Here is a 6,000-nt window from a genome sequence, read left to right on the forward strand (position 1 = left end):
TTTGAAACGATTCTACCAGACTACCGTAGCTCGACCGCAAAATTGCACTATTATTTTAATTAAACTTTGAACAACCCCACCTACCCCCATCCTCTCATCCATTTACTTCAGATATGACTCACCCCGTTCGTTAGCTATATAAATATAATCCTTACATTAAAGCTTTCAGAACCACTTTATTCGAGTATTTCAATTCCGCCCACCTCTCTATACTGGTTATGTGTACATTTTTAATTATCATCATTATATACTATTTTATATATAAAGACGCTATAGTATATAACGACGCTAGCCGAACATAATAATGAAGCCATCGTCGAATTTTCAATTGGTTTTTTTTTTAATATTGATTGAAATAGCTTCCTTCACGCCATATAAAAAGTACGTAATAATGATTTTATTTAGCGAGATTCTAAACCATTTTTTTGTTGTTTTCATATTAAATAATTAAATTTACATACCAGTGGCGTGCGGTGACTTTTCAACCAGAGGATGCTGTCCAAAACACGATCAGTTTATTTTTTTAAATTTTATTTTATTCTTCCAAACATTGTCATATTTATATTTATTAAAACGTCTTTGATATGTTTTCGTTTTTGAATGAATATTCAATATTGGTGTGGGTTTTGGGCTCTTAACAATAATCTCTTTTTCATTATATGGTAGAGACGCAAATGTCTTTTTTTTCATTAAACAATTGCAATTATTATTAACAACGGCGATAAATCCACTTGCATTGTTACTTTGGCTATCTATATTTAGGGCCATAATAAATAATAATTTAGGACGTAATAAATTACAATAAAATAATAAAAGTAAATAACTTAGGACGTAACGTACGAAATATCAATCAACAAATCAAGCGAAAGTTCATACATAAAAAGCGAATCAAGTGCATACATACGCAAAAGGAGATTTTGCTTCCAGAGTAAGTGTCGCGCGAGCGAGACGACGTTAGAGTCGTCTCACTCATGCGCATACGCAAGAGTGACCGCTCATTTGTGCGCATGCGCAAAATATTTGTAGAGAACTTCAGCATCCATGACGACACGAGCTTGATGTGAAAAAACAAGAACCGGTCGCGCATTCGACTACGGCCTTTCAACGGGAATGCTTGTTAATGTTAATTTTGGATCAGACTAAAGATCGTTTGTATATACATATCATAATCACGTAATAAAAATAAATGAAAGATAAATAAAACTAAGAAATTCAGAAAACAAACGGAATGAAAATATTTTTGACGTAAATTTTAAGGGATGCGCAGCATCCACAGCATCCATGGACGGCACGCCACTGGTATATACAGATTTTAATAGAAATTAATTATATTTTAACGATATTTGAAAAATAAAATGAAATCAAATTCGCGGGGTCACTAACCCAGCCCGCACTACTTGCTAGGATGGTACGCAGACCAATAGACTATTATCCCCAATGGAGGAATCGCTCTAAATATTGAATATTATAAATTAAATTGAATCGCACATTGAATATTATAAATTACATACATATGTCATTTATAATATTCAATGTGGCGAAGTCAATACAAAATTTGTTTATACATAATTGTGAGTATTAGGTTTTGTAAACTTAACATACAATGCTTATAAACCTTTTTGATTACGCCACGCGATATAAAAATACGTAACGGTAATTTTGTTGAGCGAGGTTTTGAACATTTCTTTTTTCATATTATCCGATTCCCGATTCCGTTTTATAATTTTATTTTATTTTTATTGCATAATTTAATTGGCATAACCAATGCGATGCTATTTAATCAGGCTTACCACTTAGATATACATATATATGTATGTATGTATATAAAAACGAACGCGATGTATTATATGTTAGTATATATGTATGTATGTATATATGTATAATTATTATTGTACCCTCGATTTCGATTCCTTTTTTAGTTCCAGTTCCCAATTCCTGTTTCAGTTCCGAACCCCTCTTCCTGTTTCAGTTCTGAATCCCGATTCCTGTTTCAGTTCCGCTTTCCGATCCCTGTTTCAGTTCTGATTCCGATCAATTATTACTACTCGATTTAAATTGAATTTAAAATTGATATATGATTTAATAACTTTATTAAATCACATATCAATTTGTTTCCGAAACCACCCGTTGAAATTTCAACGGGCATACCACTAGTATATTAATATAAAACTGGAAATAAAAATAAAGTAAGAAACATCGGATCGTACTCGACGATGCGCAAATGATGTCGGTTTCACATTTTCCCCATTATTTTTCGTAATAGCGTATCTTTCGCCAATACGAATCATCTCATCGAACACGCTAATCCACCCACCGTTTCTTGGATACGTATTTTTTATTTTTTTCCTCGTCGTTTTATTATTTTATTTTTTTCTACACACACAACAGTGTAAATCCACTCGTATGTTACGTAACTCTATATTTATATGTAGAGGCAATGTTTTATCACGTTTTTACGCACTTCTTACTAGATCCGACGTGACATATTTTTTTTATGTGTGTACATTTCCCTAGATTCAATTTGGGATTTTTCCTTCATCCCTCCTCCTCCATCGTACCCATTCCACCCTCTCGAATTTCGTTCATTCATATGATATATAATATAAAGTGGAATGAAATTCTCTAACACATGTTTGTTTGTACGCCGAATATAATGATTCGTATTTTTAACATTCTTTATATTTGTTATGTAATCTTTAAATTTCATAAATTGTGTTACAAAGCATTGAAACTAGTAGAGCATACAAATAGAGAGGTCGTGGGACCAAATACGCTCCTGGCGAGATCGTTATCTTAATACATAATACACCGAGTCACAGCATAGGTCGCTGGTTGCGTTTATGTTAAGCACCGAGAGGTTACCGGGTTCGATCCCGGGCTAATCTTTAATGCTGCTGGTCACACTTGGATATTTGTGACTCCAAGTGGATCGTTTCTTATCAGAGTTTGCCAATTTATCTGATTTTCATTGTTGAAAATCAGATAACTCATTGCTCAGATCATATGTCACCACTATCCGAATTTGATTTATGTATAATTAAATTTATGTACAAGTCTAAATACATAGAAATCTCTATGGATTAGATAATTATTTCATTAATTAATAGCTATGTTTTCAGCATCCCGAATTTCAGCGATTTATGTAATAAAAAAAATCTGCAATGTTTGTAATTGGCCAGGAAGGCGCATTGGGGTTTACCTGTTAGGCCTTTCTGCTATATATCCAAGTAAAATAATGGATCCAATACATAGGTATCTTTCCCCTCAGTTGTTCGCTAATTCAAATTATTATAACATTTGTTGAATCTTATAAAAGCTACCTACATAATATATTTTTCACAACTCCATAGATGTCTCTATTATATTTTTGTCCTGTTATATTTGAATAAATTGTTAGTAATTATGTTCAAATATAATATAACCATATATATATGTGTCACCTTCGGGTATTTTCTGTAATGGCACATATAATGTGTATGTAATAAAATAAAAACTAAATAAAATAGTTATGTATGAAGGAAATGGATACTAAAACTGAACCATTTTATTCGCTATAATGAAACGACACAAATTTCCAATAATGATGCAATGAATCGCAGCCATTTCGGATTGAAAAAAAAATTAAAATCAACATCTAAAACCAAATTTTGTAATATCATTATGATATTTTTACAATTTTTTTTTTTCAAAAGTGTAGTTTGAATTGATTTAGATTCGACTATTGACTCAAGACGGCTGGACACCAGCGCCTTGTCCATACAAACGTATTAGACTTCTCCCTTCCTCAATTATGGCACTGGATAAATTATATTTTAATATGCTATGGATATTTACCATTGGATTGCATCTATCGTTTTATTTTTTGTGATTAGTTATTTTTTATAGGAGCTAGGAGCCGCCAAACATCAATAAAATCGCCTCTTTTTTACACCCACGAAAAGAGTCCAGCGTGATTATTTAACGGTAGATTTAAAAAAAAAATACGCACATAGTTACACAGAAAATATCTTTCTCATACCGATGATGAAATTTTTTTTAAAATTGGTCCAGTTTCGGAGGAGAAAATAGGAGAATATGAAACCTCGATTTTGTCAATTTAAAATACGTTTTATCCGGTCGAAGCGCAACTGTCGCATTCACTCAATATATATATTGATATATATTGTCACATTCATACAATATATACATGCACTCAATATATATATATCGAAGAAAGGAACGGCAAAAAAATTAAGGTTTCGGGTGTACAGCCCTCTTAATGTAGATATTTTTATTTTATAAAATAAGCATACAAATGTCTCAAGACATCTATGATATTAAATTTGACATCTTCGACATCTATGATATTAAATTTGTACATAGAATATAAATTTATAGATTTTAAAATTTTAAATCATATTCAAATAGTGGTGACATAGTGGGTAGGACAGTTCTGCCAATTTGATGGAGGCACCGTTCCAACAATGAAATTAGATAAATTGGCAAACTCTATTAGGAAACGATCGACTCAATGTCACAAACATCCAAATCTGACCAGCAGCACTACATATTACTATAAGTAACACATAGTACTCGTATTAATGAAAACGAATCTTCGAGATCGAACACAAGATATTCGACGATAATTACACAGAAATTATTTTGTCAGCGTTTAATAACGATATATGTACATATGTATATTTTTTTATATATGTACATCTTCGATATATGTATGTATATTTTTGAATAAATTCTTTTCAACCTAGGTCAACCCACGGGATCGAACCAGGCAACCTCTCGGTGATTAGCATTAACGCAACCACCGAGCTACATATGCTGATTATTCAAATTTGAGTTTCAATGAAAACCTTGAAAACGAGATTAGCAATATTTGCAGAAAGGAAAAAAAATACTAGCTCATTCTACTATAGACAATAAAATAGATAACTACCCCAAGACGCGATTTAAATCACTGATTTCCAAGTTTATGTATTTGAATATACGAAGAAACGTTGAAGAATTGAAATAATATTACAGACGAAGTTTCAATAACGCAAGGAAACATATTTCAGAAAGTTACACGACTGAAATATTATCAGAGAGATGACAAATAACGTCGAAGCAATATTTAATAATACAATAACTACATTGTACATATACATATATATATTTACAATGTCTATCTGAAGTTCTAAAATATTTCATCTACATACCCATTAATGTAAATACATGTTTGAATTGAAAAGCGGATATTTTTATATTGAAATATATGTATTCGGTATTCCTATTCTGTAGTCAATAAACAACAAGAAAAAATAGCATTTTTGTAAGAAACTGAAGATATCTATTAAATTTCAAAAAAAATAAAATCACAAACAAATATTATTTATTGAAAATGTGCGTGTCCTTAAAAATATGCCGTAAATATTTTTCAAAAGGTGCTCGAGCTTCATTGTTACATTTTATTTACATACATATATACAAATGTATTGTACTATGGTTTCTTTGTATCCATATACATACATACAGACATACATACATACATACATACATACATACATAGTAAGTAACACATAGTACTCGTATTAATGAAAACGAATCTTCTAGATCAAACACAAGATATTCGACGATAATTACACGGAAAATATTTTGTCAGCGTTTAATAACGATATACATACATATGTACATATGTATATTTTTTATATACATCTTCAATATATGTATATTTTTGATATACATAAGATATAGCAAAATAGCGGTAGTACCCTTTTGTAGACGGGTTTTAATAATGCTAGCATAAAATAAATAACAATGAAATTTTGTAACTATAACCATCAGTCAGCCTTAGGACTTAAAATATTTGTAAAGCAGGAATTTCAAATTAAAATTATGCTTTATATACCTATGTATATATAACCTAGCCAAAAGTCGAAAATATACACAGCTTTCGTTTATAATTATTTTTCTTAGAGTGTCCCAAAAAAACCGCGTGGGGCAAAATCGCGCAAAGCATATATAAAC

Source organism: Arctopsyche grandis, chromosome 12, assembly GCF_051622035.1.
Source record: "Arctopsyche grandis isolate Sample6627 chromosome 12, ASM5162203v2, whole genome shotgun sequence".
NCBI lineage: Eukaryota > Metazoa > Arthropoda > Insecta > Trichoptera > Hydropsychidae > Arctopsyche > Arctopsyche grandis.